This window comes from Neolamprologus brichardi, chromosome 10, assembly GCF_056152115.1.
Source record: "Neolamprologus brichardi isolate AB-2024 chromosome 10, ASM5615211v1, whole genome shotgun sequence".
Lineage (NCBI taxonomy): Eukaryota > Metazoa > Chordata > Actinopteri > Cichliformes > Cichlidae > Neolamprologus > Neolamprologus brichardi.
The window spans coordinates 30860682-30877015 of record NC_142113.1 but is presented as its reverse complement, the minus strand read 5'-3'; the positions used below and the strand labels follow the sequence as shown (position 1 = coordinate 30877015).

General features: G+C 41.5%; 1 long non-coding RNA gene across 1 annotated transcript; it reads left to right on the top strand.

Annotated features, from left to right (window-relative positions):
• Positions 1–12463: 12463 nt before the first annotated feature.
• LOC148100987 (uncharacterized) lies at positions 12464–16047 on the top strand. Its single transcript, XR_015719698.1, has 3 exons — positions 12464–12528; positions 15401–15568; positions 15641–16047. It is a non-coding gene; the product is annotated as an uncharacterized LOC148100987 (long non-coding RNA).
• The last annotated feature ends 287 nt before the right edge of the window (positions 16048–16334 follow it).

Here is a 16334-nt window from a genome sequence, read left to right as displayed (position 1 = left end):
CACACTATAGCCAAAACTCAAAACACTGTGTGTTCTCATACCGCTCTATCAAATAGCACGAAAGTGGACGACTTTGAAAAATGTAGATTTAAAGGTTGGAAGGGCAATGATGGTTTGTCAGCAGAGAGTTTTGCACTTTGCCTCACACTGTTTTCATTTGCTTCCTGGTTTTGGTTAAGGAAAGACCTTTTTTTAAAATATATCCTTTCACATCATCTAAGGAGCTTGGAAAGAAAAGCGCCTGAACTTCTTTAAGTTGACTGAAGACGTTTCACCTCTCACCTGAGAAGCTTCTCCAGTTCTAGGGTCAAATGGTTGAGAGTCCCAGATTTAAGCTCTGTGGGAGTGTCCCCCCAAGAGGGACAATGGACCCCCTAATGATCCAGAACTGAAATGAAGAAGCTTCTCGGAGCAGAGGTGAAACGTCTTCAAGCAACTTAAAGAAGTCCAGACGCTTTTCTTTCTAAGCTCCTTAGACTACGATGACCTGCATGACTGAGAACCTTCACAGACATATCCTTTCACATCATTAATACTGTTTTTTGAAGAATTGCCCACAACGTGTATAATGTGAGTCCAGTGGACGTTTACACGTGTCTACATGTGAAAAGCTAGCGTTTCTGAAATAAACACAGAACTTCCTGCTGTAAGCTCATGGGGTTTCCTCAATGTTAGACACAACACCGCCTTCACAGAGCGTGGTCAAACCAGCACTTAATGTGGCAGATCTTTTATGCTAATGTGCTAAAGGAGTGAAAGAGGTCGTTAGAAAATGCTGGGGTAGGACTGGAACTAGAAACCTCCAGTCACTCAGGCAGAATGTGTACTTCCTGACCGGTTGGTGATTTGTGGCTGGAAGTTGCTGGCTGTTACCAGGTGAAACTGGCTCCATGCTGCACCGAAAACCACCTTGTTATTTTTTGCTTGCTGTATTTGGTTTAGTAACTCTAGTAAAACTTACAAAAGTGTGTTGCAAACTAGAAACGGAGAACATACGACTTCAAAGTACAATTTGGGCCTTACCTTTGCAACCAACACATTTCTGTGAAGGCAAATGGTCTCCTTTTCCAGCTGCACTTTTCACATTTTCACTGCTGCTTGGTGAGTAGTTTACAAGTCTAGGCAGACAACTAAGAGTCCATGAAAAGTACTGGTGACCAAAACATTCACAAAGGGCTCAGCACTGCATATCTCCTTGTGACTAATTTCACCAAGTAACTGCTACCAGCTTTTAGAAACCATTTGATAACCAGTCTTAGAATACACACTTTTGGCTACATGAATGAGGTTTCAGTGATTGATTTCACAGTGACAGCCAGGAACCTTACTTGCAGTTGCTTGAAAACACATTTTTGCCTCACAGCAGGTGGCTGCAAGATGGTTGTCAACAAGTCTCTAGGTGTGATTAGGCCTGAAATACAGTATCACCAGAAGGTCTTCCAGTTTTAAATTTCAGGTTGGAAGTCATAACTGTGACAAAAAACAGGACTGAGATGGTGTCTGTTGTGATGGACACATCTTGTGCAAGTTTCAAGTATTTGCAAGTGGTCAAAGGAGCTTGCAAAGAAAAGCGTCTGGACTTCTTTAAGTTACTTGAAGACGTTTCACCTCTCATCCGAGAAGCTTCTTCAGTTCTAAGGTCAAATGGTGGAGAGTCCCAGATACTGTGAGCGACCATCTTTGAACAGAGGCGGTGGTTTACGACACCAACTCTCTGCCATCTATAATCCAGTTTTGAGATCCCTTCCCAGACGCCTTAACGCCCACTCACATCCTGGTCCATCTGACCTCAGGAATTCGCATGATAAGGTGGGGCCAGGTTTCACAATGAACTCACCCGAAACTCTGGCTGATTGGGACCCACACCCAGTTTCACACCTTGGCTCAGGCGATTAGAGGATCATCAGGGGGTCCTTTTGTCCCTCTGTGGGGGGAAACTCCCACTAGGTTTATATCTGGGACTCTCCACCATTTGACCTTAGAACTGAAGAAGCTTCTCGGATGAGAGGTGAAACGTCTTCAAGTAACTTAAAGAAGTCCAGACGCTTTTCTTTGCAAGCTCCTTTGACTACGATGACCTGGATGACTGAGAACCTTCACAGACATATTTGCAAGTGGATTTTCTTTAGCCAAGGCTGCATACAGGAAAGCAACAATGCCTTAAATGGCCAGTAGTGATGACAGTAAAGTGCACATTATTTACCACTTTAAACCACTTTAGCCAAACTTGGCAAATGCTGCCAAGTTGGAGCTTTTTCGTTGTTGTTTGTCACTGGCTAAAGTCGGTGCTGATTAGTATCAGGTTTGTTCCATGGCACATAATCAGCAGAATACAAGCTGCAGCAGAGAGACATCCTTGAAATATTTGTGTGTGTGATTGTAGCAGGTTACAGAAGAAGAGAATTTTGACCCAGAACACTTGGCTGCACGCTACAGCACTAATGTTGTCTTTATCCACGGAGCTGCCTTTTCACTGCCTCTTCTGTCCTTGGACGAACGACGAGCAGACAAAATAGACAATGGCTTAGGATCTTTGGGCAGTAGAATCAGGATTTTCTGCCAGAATATAGTAGTAGTATTTATTGAAAGGACATGGTTCTAATAGATGAACATTATTTCTCCCTCATTCTCATTTTTGTTATCATGTGATGAGCCCAGCTAACACAATTGTATGCAGACAAATAGAACAAGTCAGCAACGCCCACCGCTGCTGTGCCAGAGACAATCAGGCAGCTTGGAGAAGAGAAGCAGGGTGAAAGCAGCTGCCAGATAGTAGAGAATCAAAGCCTGTTTCTATTCTCTGTTCCTCTGCAGCGTGCCACAATATGCATGAAGACAGTAGAACAAATAGGCTGTGTGTGCAAGCAACTGTTGGGACTCTTAATGGAATAAGAACAAAGGGGGAAAAGGGAGGAGAGTTACATGTATGTACGATTTTGAGATCTTTACACGAAATATGCATTTTTTGAGTGTTTGGGCAGGTGATGCCATTCATTCAGAACCAGATTACTGTTGTCCACATCCTTTTCCTTCTGTAGTATTTCCATTTATCCATCAATTTAGTTTTTTATCTGCTTATCCAACTAGGTTCACTGGGGTGGGGTGAGGCCCTAAAATGATACTGGGTGAAAATCAGAATATACATCGATGGCTTCGTCTTGATGCATTCTCGATTATCCAGGTAAATAAATCTCCAAAAGGTGATTCTGTTCATCTGGATGTAGCGTTTTTCGTCACTCATCCAAGTGACTTCTTCAGTCTCAGCTGACTGCAGGTTTCTACAACCTTATAAACAGTACATTTGCATAATGACTGAAACCAGCCCAGTGAAGGAACAATGGGCTGGGAGGTCAGTTCCTTAATCTTGATTATGCAAATTCTCATGTCCATTGATCAACAACCACTGACCAGTTAATCTTAGTGCTACCATCCAGGCAACATTTCCTGTTGCTTAGCTTAGCTTAGCGCCAATCGGCGCATCGGGCGACTAGTGAACGCCATCGAACTCGGTCTATCGCGGCAGTTGTTGCTTCATCCCATGACAGTTCGACTGAACGTAAATCTTCAAGGAAAGTCCTCCTCCATGTTATTTTAGGTCTTCCTCGCCGTCTCTTTCCATTCTTCGGGTTCCACAGAACCGCGACACGGGCAGGTCTCGGGTCCGGTAGCCGAAGGATGTGACCGGCAAATCTGAACCGACGCTTGGTGACTTGGACATGGAGCGGCTCTACTCCCGCACGGCTTCTTCTATACTTCTTCATTGGTAACGCGATCCCGATATGTGATCTTGAGCAGCCGTCGAAGACAACGTTGTTGGAAGACGTCAAGATGGCGGTTGATCTTTGCGGTTGATTTCCAAGTCTCCGCTGCATACAGTGCCGTCGGTATAACGATGGTCTTCAGGAGCCGCAACTTGGTTGATAAAGGCAGTGCGGTGGTCATCCATATAGGTCGTAATCGTTGAAAGGCTGCCCATGCTTTCTTAATTCTGCACTTTCCTGTTGAGGATCACTTTTTTATTACTTCCATAAGTTCTTTTACATAGCACCACTGCAATGTTTCACCTTGACAACCACTGCTGCAGGAAATATCAGGCAGCTCTTCATTTAGTTTCAGTTTCTTGCCCCACAGAAGGACCTCTGAGGATTTCTCTAGTACTAGTTCTTTAGTAGTATGCCATGCTCTCCACACACTGGTAGATCAGGAATTTCTTTGGACAAAGATACAAGTTTTAGTACGAGTAAACAGTCAACATGCCTTTCCAGGCCTTTGCTGCAGCTGACTTCACTTGTTTGTTTCTGGGTTTTTCGGCCTTAGTTTTGTCCTCAGTGAGTGAAATGCAGCTCGATCAAGCTGAGATCCACTGACTGCCCATCTGCTCTGTGTGGTGCTGTCAAAACACGATTATTGCATTTGTTTATATGTAAGCAGAAAGTATCGCTCCGTAAAAGTTCTCTGAGTTCTGTGCGGCCAAAATAACTCTATTCTGGCCTCTCTGTTCTTGAAACTGGTGATTTCTGGTTCACGCCTTGTAGTGAACTCTTGTCCACTTGGCTAATGATGTACCTACCTCCTGGAGAGTGTTCTTCACTTGGCTTGATGTGGTGAAGTGATTTATCTATACCATAGAAAGGGTCTTGTAATCATCCACAGCTGCTGTCCTCTGTAGTTCGTTTTTCTCGTATCTCACCAGTGTGCTGCTCTTGCAGTGAGAGCTTATTTAGGTCCACAGAAAGAAACTTTAAATGCAAATTCCACCAATTTCCAAATCTTTTAACAACTTAATTCCTTAAGTAAATACAGCATTTAGTTCAGGTTGGCTCAGGTGACCCTGAGTCCTCCCTTTGTTACTTTCATTAGGTGTTCCCATGATGCATTGAGTGTTTCTTCTTCAGTCACTTTTTCACTCGCTATGTGTTTACACATAGTTTTCTTTTCTTTTTTTCTTTGTTACACTTAACTTTTTTTTTTAGATAAAACAATTTTTAATATTAAACTAAGAGAGCCAAGTAAATTCAAAATTCTATTTTTAATGATAATTCCATTTATTAAGGGAAAAACATGTCCAAACATACCTGGCCTTGTGGGAAACTGCTCCCTCTTGTAGAATAATGAACAATGACACAGCGGAGAAATTGGAAAGCGTTACAAAGCCATTTCAAAGACTTTGGGACTGCAGTGAACCACGGTGAGAGCCATTATCCACAAATGGAGAAAACCTGGAATAGTGGTGAACCTTCCCAGCAGTGGCCGGCCTACCAGCATTACACCAAAAGTCCATCGATGACTCATCCAGGACCAAAAACAACATCAAACAGAACAACGACTGCAATCATCGCTTTTTTCACTTAAAGCCAGTGTTCATGACTCAACAAATAGAAAGAGACAGTACAAAAAAAAAAGGCAAACGCTTATTCATTTTGATGATCACTGAATCTTGGGGACTGATGAGAAAAAAGTTGAATTGATACATCTGGTTAAAAGAACATCATATGATGAGACCATGGGCGTCAAACATGATGGTGGTGGTAGTGATTGGTCTTGGGCTCCTTTGCTGCTTCTGGACGACTTGCTATAACTGACAGAACCGTGAATTCTGCTCTCTACCAGAAAATCCTGAAGGAGAATTTCCAGTAATGAAGTGATGATGAAAGTCTGGACTTTCACCCACCTGATATGCTTTGGCATGACCTTAAACATGCTCAAAATCCCTCCAGTGTGGCTGAATTAAAACAAATCTGTGCACAGAGTAAATGGTAAATGGCCTGTATTTATATAGCGCTTTACTAGTCCCTAAGGACACCAAAGTGCTTTACACAACCAGTCATCCACCCATTCACACACACATTCACACACTGGTGATGGCAGCTACATTGCAGCCACAGCCACCCTGGGGCGCACTGACAGAGGTGAGGTTGCCGGACACTGGCGCCACCGGGCCCTCTGACCACCACCAGTAGGCAATGGTGTCACGATCCTGGGTCTTATGACCCAGTGTTTTGAGTTTAGGGTATTTGGATGTTTATATGATTAAGCTCATGAGTTTTTCTAGTTCTTTGTTGTTAGATTCCCCTTGTGTCTTCCAACCCCTGTTAAGTCTCCCTTGCCCTTCATGTGTTTCATGTCTGTTATGTTGTCAAGTTCATGTAGTCATGTCTGCGTTTCATTATGTTTCCTATTTTATTTTCTAAGAGGTTCTGTGTTTTGTTTTACTCTTTCCCTGTGGCGTTGTTACGTCCACGTTGTGTCTACTGCGCCTTTCTGTCCCATGTTTCAGGTCCCTGTGTTCTGTCTTCTCAGTTGCTGTTAAGTTTGCATGTTTAGAGTTCAGTCAGTGTGTTTCCTGTTTTACTTTGAAGGTCCACGTCTCATGTGAGTGTTTCTAGTTTTGCTTCCCTTGTCTCGTCCAGCCTGATTACTCCCAGCTGTGCTCTCCTTCTGTGTCTCATTCCCTCGTTATCCCTCTGTGTATTTAAGCCCTGTGTTTCTCTTTGTCAGTGTCGTAGTCTCCCTCATGGCTGTGTTTCAGTTATCCATGTCCCAGTTTAGTTGTATTTTTCGTGCCATTCTGCAATAAAGCAGCTTTTTGAGTTTAATTCCGGTGTGGTGAGTTTTGCGTTTGGGTCCTTCTCCTGCCTGAACACAGCCGAAACATGACAAACGGGTGAAGTGTCTTGCCCAAGGACACAACGACCGAGACTGTCCGAGCCGGGGCTCGAACCGGCAACCTTCCGATTACAAGGCGAACTCCCAACTCTTGAGCCACGATCGTTGGAACGTTTAGATAACTTTTGTTCCTTTGATTATAAATGATAAATAAACAAATGTTTATCTAATATTCAAATTTGTCTGATGATCTTAAACAAACAAGTGGGACCAATAAGCAAAAAACAGGAAAAGAAATCTGAAATGGTGTAAATACTTTTTCACAGCATGGTTACCCCAAAGATGACGTCTCTGAATATGAATAACCAAAACCTTTCCTGAAGTACAAAGCTCTGTCCACAACTTTATATATAATGGAATACAAAGAACAGTGTGGCTCTGGGGGATAGTCTTACATGGCAACGCCTAAAAAATAGCACGTTATCACATACTTTACTTTAATGTCATTCCTTTCAGTATATTGCAGGAGACTTTACGCTCTAAAAACCGCACTGAGACTGGCTCCAAGTCCATTGTGGAATGACATCTGCAAATTAGGCCAATCTTCGAGGAAATAGCATGGCATTCTTTATCAAACTGACATATGCACAGAGAAAGGGTGGAGCTAAGATGGGTATTAAGTCTGGCTTCCAAAATAATCACGCTGAAGTGCCCTCTTGAAAGTCAGAATGCTGAAAAGGAAAAACACTTCCTTCTGCACTCCTGAGATAGCCTATCATTTTAATTCCATTTCATCTTGTTTAAAGTAACACCTTATGGCATGCAGTGTGCTCAATCCTCAATTTGAGTCATTTATCCAAATGCTCGAGGGCTTTCTCTGATAGGATGATGACAACCAAAGAAAAATCTGCCATTTCACCCTGCTACATCTCTGCACTCTGATGTTCTCTGTGCTCCAGGAGGTATTTTGTGATCAAGTGGTTTTAATTTACTCGGTGTACTCATTTACACCCAAACCTGTCTCATCGACTTCCACTTAAATTGGAAGATTTCAGAAATTTCTGCTTCCACAGTCCTCATCTAATTTGCAAGATAAAGCATTTTGCAGAAATCAATGACGATAGAGTGAAAATTAGTGTTTTTTTCCTCTCCCCACTTTAAGCATCACAATAGCAACCATGCTTCTCTTAAAAATCTTTACTGTCTTTATCTCCTTCAAAATGTGACACGCAGCATTTGTGTTGGCCAGACATCTTCTCAGTTCAGGCCCCGCATACTTCCTCCCAATTAATTTTGGAATTCACCCTTAAATAACTGCTATGTTTTATCGATCTCGTGAATCTCCGCGGTGACATCTTAACGTTCTGTAACCCAGGTGGTCGATTGTGATTAATCTACACATTGATTTTCCTCAGACCTCAGTTGCTCGTGGGCTTCTTTCTGCACCTCAAAAACACCGGCTCTGTTCACCTCATCCATCCAGTAGAGATAATTACATATTTCACATCAGGGTTTAAAGCACAGAGGTGCTTGTTCCTCTGACAATGAAACAAACCACATATGGGGAAGAAAAAGAATACTCTAAAGTAAGGCAATTCTTTATTTCAAAAGAGTCCATTAGCTGCATATCTGTAATTATACGATCAAAGAAATGGCTAAGAGATCAGAAAACCAATCTACTGTCTTCAAATCTTTTGCTATATGCTTGACTACATGATAAAATGAGCAGAGAACCAAAAGCTAAATCAGGGGAATCAATTATACATGAAACACTATCTGGAAATGATTTATAAACTAAATACCAAATTAAATCTTATTTATAGAATTAATTGTTCATTGAATTAAAGTAGACAAGTTTTTTGCTTTAATCTATATGTAGTCTAGAATTTACATGCCTGCCTTTTATTATTCAATTCTGTCTGCTCATGTGTGGAACCAAAACAGGCTTTGTTTTGGAGAGTAGCTTTAAGTGGTTCCAACATGGTTTGCATTGATAGTTAAAATCAAACAACATAGATGATTGTCAATATCCTTTTTTTCTCACACGTTTTAGATAGTAGTGACAAATTTCAGACTGTACTACTGATCGGCATGTTGAAAACTAATATGCTGAATATGTTTTCCCTCTTCTGGCGTAGTTCTCACGATACAAATGTGTTTAGAATGTCGAGCACAAGGCAGGCGTTTGGCCCCAGTCAGGCAGACAGAGATGTGTCGGCAACTATCTGGCAACCACAGCTGCAAAGGGAAAATTAGAATTCTCCCATCAAAAGCAAGTGTTGTCAAAGGTTGCTGGCAATTGCTGTGAAATTGATTGCTAAACCCGCTTTACAGACCCAAGCTGAGTGACACCCTGGAAACCAGTGGTCACTAGTGTTGCCAAGCTTTTGCCAGAGATTGCTGTCTGGTGCTAGTGTGTAGTTAAATAATTATGTGGTGCTGCACCAAGCAGTGCGCCAAGCTGTGCTGAAATCTAAAAAGAATTGTGATGCAAACTGGAAATTGATATCATTTTCCTTCTAAGTGAAATCTGCACATTTTGACAGGATTTAGATATTTTGCTGTTGCCTCTGGGTGTCACATGCTTGCTGACAGGTCTCTGGGACTGTTCGGTTGAGGCAATAATAATAATAAGACACTGGTTTCCCCCTGGAATAGAGATACAGGAAGTGGGAGTTTAACAAAGTACTTTCTTTTTAAATTTTCATGTAAACAAAAAGGTCAAATGGTGAATTAATTTCTTACCATTAACATGATTGTTTCTTTTTATATAAAAGACTGGATGAAAATGGATTTCAAATCTGGTGCTGTGAGACTATTCCCAATCTAATTCCCTAGCAGGGCATCACATGGCATCACACTGACACTGCTTGGCATGCAAGCATTAGACAGAGACATACCAGCTCTGACTGAAAGTGTAAGAAGGACAAGAAGGATGCTGTGATTTATCATTTCATTTCTTCTGCCTTGTTTTAACTCACACTGCACCGATCACACCTATTAATTAGCTGATGGATGTTTTGTTAGAAAGAAATCTAGAAGAAACGACATGAACTGAACCAGTGATGGGAATAACGGCATTACAAGAAAATGCGGTGCGGTCGCGTTACTATTTTTCAACAAACAGACGGTTGAAGCTGTGTTCAGCTTACTGCAGTTTATATCAGTTGCACGGAAGTAGCTGCAAGTAATCTGGGCGCTACAGCATTAAGCAGCTGTGCGTGCTCCCGCGGGCGGCAATCGCTGTCTGGTAGACGATCACTTTTTGGCACAACACCTGGAGCTAAGGGGCAAAACAATAGTATGAGTGCTGCTGTTTGTCTGAGGAAGAATAAAATAGTTGTGGTAAGCCAATCACATGACCACTTCAAGATGACAAAGCAAAAAGGTGACATATACCAGTTTTTAAATTGTGTTGATAGGACACGTAAAACCAGAGTACCAGTAACGCAATAGTTACTTTTCAAGTAATTAATTACTTTTAGAATCTTGTAACTCAGTTACTAACTCAGTTACTTTTTTGAAGTAACTAGTAACTATAATTAATTACTTTTTCAAAGTAACTTGCCAACACTGCTCATAACACACCTTTTCTGACCCATGAGCTTGTTACAGCTGCATGTAAAACACTATATACCAGTCAAGCATAACATTATGACCACCTGATACTGTGTTGGTCTCCCTTTTGCTGCCAAAGCAGCCCTGACCCCAACAAGCCAGGGACTTCACTCAACCCCTGAAGGTGTGCTTATCTGGCACTGAGATATCAGCAACAGAGATGGACAGTAACGCGTGATCCGATTACTTTTTTCTAGTAACGAGTAAAGTAAGGGATTACTATTGCAAAAACGGTAATTAGATTACCGTTACTTTCCCGTAGGAACGCTGCGTTACTGCGTTACTAAAACCGTGATTTTTTTGCGAGAATGTCTCATGACAGTGACGTAAGCGAGTGCGACGTTCGTGACAACAGCTGTGTGCAGATCAACAATGGATCATATATCGAGTGCGGGAGAGAGTATGAGCGTGCAGCGTTTAAAGCGTGGAAGTACTGACCTTACTTTGAGTTTGATTCCGTAAAAAGTGACAAAAACATTAGTGTCCGTTGTGCGTGGGAAGAAAACTTCTTTTTACAGCGAAAAAAACCCCTAAACTTCCAAGCAAGCACAGAGTAGCTACGACGTAATGGGAAACTCAGAGAAACTCGCGGATTCTTCCACTGACCGCTGCGGCACACCTGCACCAGGGTAAACCTCCGCCTACCCCACTCCTGCTTTACAGGTGAAAATAGAGCAACAGGACTGCTAGTCTTTGACTTTATTTATTTTCTGCTGTGTTTTACTTGCATCTATTTGAAAGACTGAGTGTAAACACACACATAAAAAATATTTTATGTGCTGGAATGTGCAGAAAATAGGTTTAAATGTTAAACTAATTTCTTCCAGTCAGAGAATGTTGCAGATAATTAAATTTTTGCTTGATGCATAAAGTTAAAAGATTAAAACTAATAAAACAAGTTTAAAAAAAAGAGACTTTTCCATTTGATTACATTTGTATGATGAATTATGTAGAAAAATCACCTATTATTCACCTAACCTATTCAGGTTGTAAATTGTGTTTTTAAAAAGTAACTAAGTAACTAAGTCATTAATTACTTTTGAAAATAAGTAATCAGTAAAGTAACGGGATTACTTTTTGGGGGAAGTAATCAGTAATTAGTTACTGATTACTTTTTTCAAGTAACTTGACCAACACTGGTCAGCAACAGATTTTTCAAGTCCTGTAAGTTGCGATTTGGGGGCCTCCATGAATGGGACTTATTTGTCCAGCACATCCACAAATGCTCGATTGGATTGAGATCCGAGGAAGTCGGAAGCCAGGCCAACAGCTCAAACACATTGTTGTGCTCCTCAAACCATTCCTGAATCATTTTTGCTTTTTGGCAAAGCACCTTATTGTGCTGAAAGAGACCACAGCCATCAGAATATACTGTTTCCATGAAAGTATGTACATAGTCGGCAACAGCGCTTAGGCAGATGATATGTGGCAGGGATAGCTCAGTAGGTAGAGTGGTGGCCCCATGATTGGAAGGTCGGGGGTTCGATTCCCCTGAACAGCTACCCTGAGGTACCCCTGAGCAAGGTACCGTCCCTACACACTACTCCCCGGGCGCCCAATGGCTGCCCACTGCTTCACTGAGTGAATGGGTTAAATGCAGAGAGGAATTTTCCCATGGGGATCAATAAAGTACTCTAAAAAAAAAAAAAAAAAAAAAATGTGTCAAGCTAATATCCACATGAACACCCAAGGTTTCCCAGAGAACACTGCGCAAAGAATCAGAATTATTCAAATTCTCACGCTTGCCCATTTCTGCTTCTAACGCATCAACTTTGAAGACAAAATGTTCACTTCCTTCATAACTTATGCTCGGTGCCATAGTGAAGAGATAATCAGTGTTATTCATTTCACCTGTCACTGGTCCTAATGTTATGACTGATCGGTGTATATGAAACATATTCTTTTGCAGTGAACTGACTTAAAACACATGAATGGAGAACCGATGATGAAAGTTACTGATATCTCAGTAACTGAGGAAAATCAGTTTATTTTAGTGTGGTGGATCATAAATTTGATTAGTTTTGAAGTTGTACATCTCTGTTCCTTACGTTTCATGTGATGCCTTTAATAATGTTTTATTTGTTGCTTTGACTGTTTTCAAATAGAATATGCAGTGGGAATATAGAGGGAGGTAAGTAGTGAAAGTTTTGCCTGGGTTGATTGTGCGTCAATCCATTGGTAATGCCTCAGGGCTCCAGTAGGTGGGTTCGCGCGCTTCCTCCTTCACTCAATACAGACAGTGAGAGTGAGAGCTGCGTGTCTGTGCCGTTCTTTCACCTCTCCTCACTATTTCCCCTGTTTAAGGTAACTGTCATGCACAAATCTGTATAAATGTGTGTTACCGTTGATTATTACGTTGTTATCATTGTTCATTGTAGCGTAAGATGTGAATTGCAGACTATTTTGGCTGAGAAGTTTCAGTTAATCTCTGTTGCTGTGTATGCTAGTTTTCGCTATTACTCCGCCATATTGTGTGAAGATTTTTCTGTTACTATCTGTATAAGTTAACTACTGAAAGACATACAGTACTTAAAGTATTATTTCATTGCTGTGGAAAGTTAGTGACTGTGTCAGCTAACATGTGCGAGTTAAAAGGATGTTTTTGCGTAATGCTACAGTTCGTGTTATCTAAAGTATTCTCATCAGCTAATGCAGCGTACAATGGTGACTTAGTTTGGATACAGTTGTCCTGAGCAGTGTTGCCAACTCCTCAGTAAGGAAAATCGCTATTGGTTGTCCTAAAAGTCGCTAGAAGTCGCTAAATGACGTCATCACCTAATTTGCATAATTGGTCATGCTAATGTAATTGTAATCTATGTTGTTGGAGAGAGAAATAACATCGTGGAAGAGACATAATGTGAGTAAAAAACGTCCTAAATGCATTTAGAATTTATTCAGAACTACAAATTAAATTTATTTTAGCAATTATTGTTTTTTTAATGTCACAATTCCAACCCTGCTCCTTTATCCGGGCTTGGACCGGCAAAAGTGACCCAAAATAGGCACTCTGGTGGAGTTACTTTGTGTGTGTGTGTGTTTATAAGTAGTTTTAAACCTTGTGATCCACAAAACAGCATAAGAGTAAAAGAAGAACTGACTGCCAGCACCCGCTGCTTGTTGAGAGTAAAAGTGATATGCGCTTTCACGTCTTTTTTTAGCGACTTTTTTTTAGAAAAAAAGTCACTTAGGGGGTCTGAAAACTCGCTAAATATAGCGACAAAGTCGCTAAGTTGGCAACACTGGTCCTGAGACCGAGTGCATCCATAAGAATATTGTTTTGGTTGTTTTGCTTCTGAAACTCAATACAGACGAGTGAGAGTGAGAGCTGCGTGCCGTTCTTTCACCTCTCCTCACTATTTCCCCTGTTTAAGGGCACAACATTAGCAGTGAAATGCAACAATTTAGCTATTTTGTCACAACCTCATGTGAATCTATGTTTTGTGGATCCCATTGTAGCTTACAGAACAGTGTGGTAAAACTAGCTGCCTGTTGTATCTGTGATTGAGGAGAGCATGAGTAACTCATACAGTAAATAAAGCAAAGAGATAAAAAAGAAAAAAAATCAATGGAGTGGAATCAAAACCCAGTGGAGAAGCAGAAGTAGGTCAAAATTCCCTCCTAATTTTAGCCATGACGATGAGCTTTCTTTATTATGCACTTGATTCTACGTATGCTGGTATAAGAAATATTAGTGAGTGCAGGTTATCTAAATTTAGCAATGGTCAGCACCAGCGCTTGTGAAACCTGCTTGTCAAGAGTTCCTTCAGACGTGAAATTCTAAACATGACCTACTTACTTCAGTTTCATCCAGCTCACAAAATTCATTAATCCTTCATGGAGCAATTTTTGAAGCAGACATGCAATCTAAATACCGCATACACACACACAATGTGGCATTCAGAACCTTGCTCCATGTTCAGCAGCATGAATCTGTCACATAAAGAAGCGTGAAGAGTGAAAAGCCTCGCTAATATGCCCGCCTCGCCTCTGTGCACTGTCCCAAAAAACCACCCGACTTGTCAGAGTAATTTCCTTCACTTGAAATTAGCTGCTTCTAATAAAAATTTAATTCAGTTATTACAAGCAGAGCAACGCCTCAAGTGCTGCCCCTAAGCCCTGTCAGGCTTATGGAAATGTATCCGCCAGATGCACTTAAGCCTTATGCAAATGAATTTTAATTTGATGGAAATTGGTTCTGTTCATTAGCACGACATTACCAGAGCAAGGACTGGAGTCCATTTGTCTCTAGATGTTGACGCTGACAGTTAGCTTGGCCGAAGGCGCATTCTGGAGAATGACGGGGTCAGTCTATTTGACGATACTCGAGGCGACCCGTGATGTCAATGACGGCATTTATGCAAAACAACTTTTCTTGAAAAACGTGGCACAATTTTCTCTTTTCCATCCGCTCCAGTAATGGCCTGAAATCTATTTCAGGAAGGAGAGCATCTGAATGATGAAAGTTAAATTTCCCAGGAGAAACCACAACAACGCGTGAAAAGAGCTTGTTTCTGAGTACATCTGATGCATTGTTGTAGAGAAAATTGTACATTTTGCAGCGCATGGTGAGCCACTCTGTGATGAAAAATAGATGCCCTAATAGGTGCGAGTAGATACATCTCATGACAGTCTGACAGCTTTTTTTAATAATCTGTCACATTGAGGCTCTTCTTTCTATAAACTGTGAGCGTTTACAAATATACAAACAGCTCGCAGCACAAGCTGTCCTCTGTTTTTATGCTCTGAAATATTAAATATTAGCAGTCGTCCTCATGAATTTAATATGGATTCTTACATTAGGGTTGCTTTTCCAAAAGCTGTCAGCATGCTCAGTGAGGGATGGACCCAGCAGCCAAGCGAGACATCATATTTGATTCAGTTGATGTGTGTGTTCTTTTCAAGTGTGCTTGAGCAAGGCACTGATCACATGATATTATTAATCGTTAGAGCTCTGTAGAAATCATATTCGAACGTCTGTTTGCGACGTCTAAGAAATGCAAAGAAACTACTCTTATTGACAGTTTTAGTTGCTCTTATATTATCATTTTACAACACTAATAATGATGCCTAAACACGCGTATAAACATAAGCTTGTGAATTGTGGGTTTAAAATTATTTTAAAAAATGATGATTTGTTTGGAGCCTCAAATGAAAGACTCAATGTCATGGTCTGCAGTGGGTGGCTGGAATTTCCATAAGGCTCCTGAACCTACCTGGGATCCGCCCCTGGGCAGGGCCAACGCCTCCAGCTCCTGCACACCTGGAGCCTATTGCAGGCAATCAAGCCAGAGGGATTTAAGCCACACGTTGATGTTCATTCACTGCCAGTTCGTCATCAACACATGTTGGTAACACGCCTTATACTTCAAGTTCTTGCTGTGATTTATCTTGCTAACCAGACTCTCTTGTGCTGCAGTTGCTGTATTCACCTTGGCTCACACTCCACCTCCAGACTCAGGATACCAAGCAATCATTTTGAAAATCTCTCTGTGCCTCACCTGCCTGCCCTCCTGCCATCACACTCCATCTGAAGCCCCGGATCTCAGGTCAGCCTTTCCACGCCACTCAGCCCCCCTGGATTCTCTCACCCCCCTCTCAACGCTCCATGTCCCCTACTGCAATGTGACTGTTCCCTGTTCAGCTCCACTCTGCATCTCATTCCTCATTCCCTCGCCCTAGCCACGTTTTCCAGGCCACGCCTCGTCAAACTCCACGTCTTATTGTTTTTTGTCTTTGCTACGTTTTTTTTTTGCACTTACGCCTAATAAATTGTCACATCATCTGCTGTCTCTGCTCTGGGTTTCTGAACCTGAGTCCTGTTCAGTACAGGCCACTCGGCCCCGTGACACTCAAGCACAAAAAATGCAAGCAAATGACCTGATATGTCAGTGTGAGATGTGAGCGTGCAGTTCCCAGCTCATCTCTCGGTGGTATATTAAAAACAGGAAGCCAGGAGTTAATACAATAGGGAAATTACCACAAAAATCTGAGATCTAAAGTATCAGATCAGGAAAAGGAGATTTATAAGAAGAAGCAAATATTCCTCCATTTGTTGTTCATTAACAACACCACGGAGGTGCCAAAAAACAAAAAGGACAAAAAGAAAATAT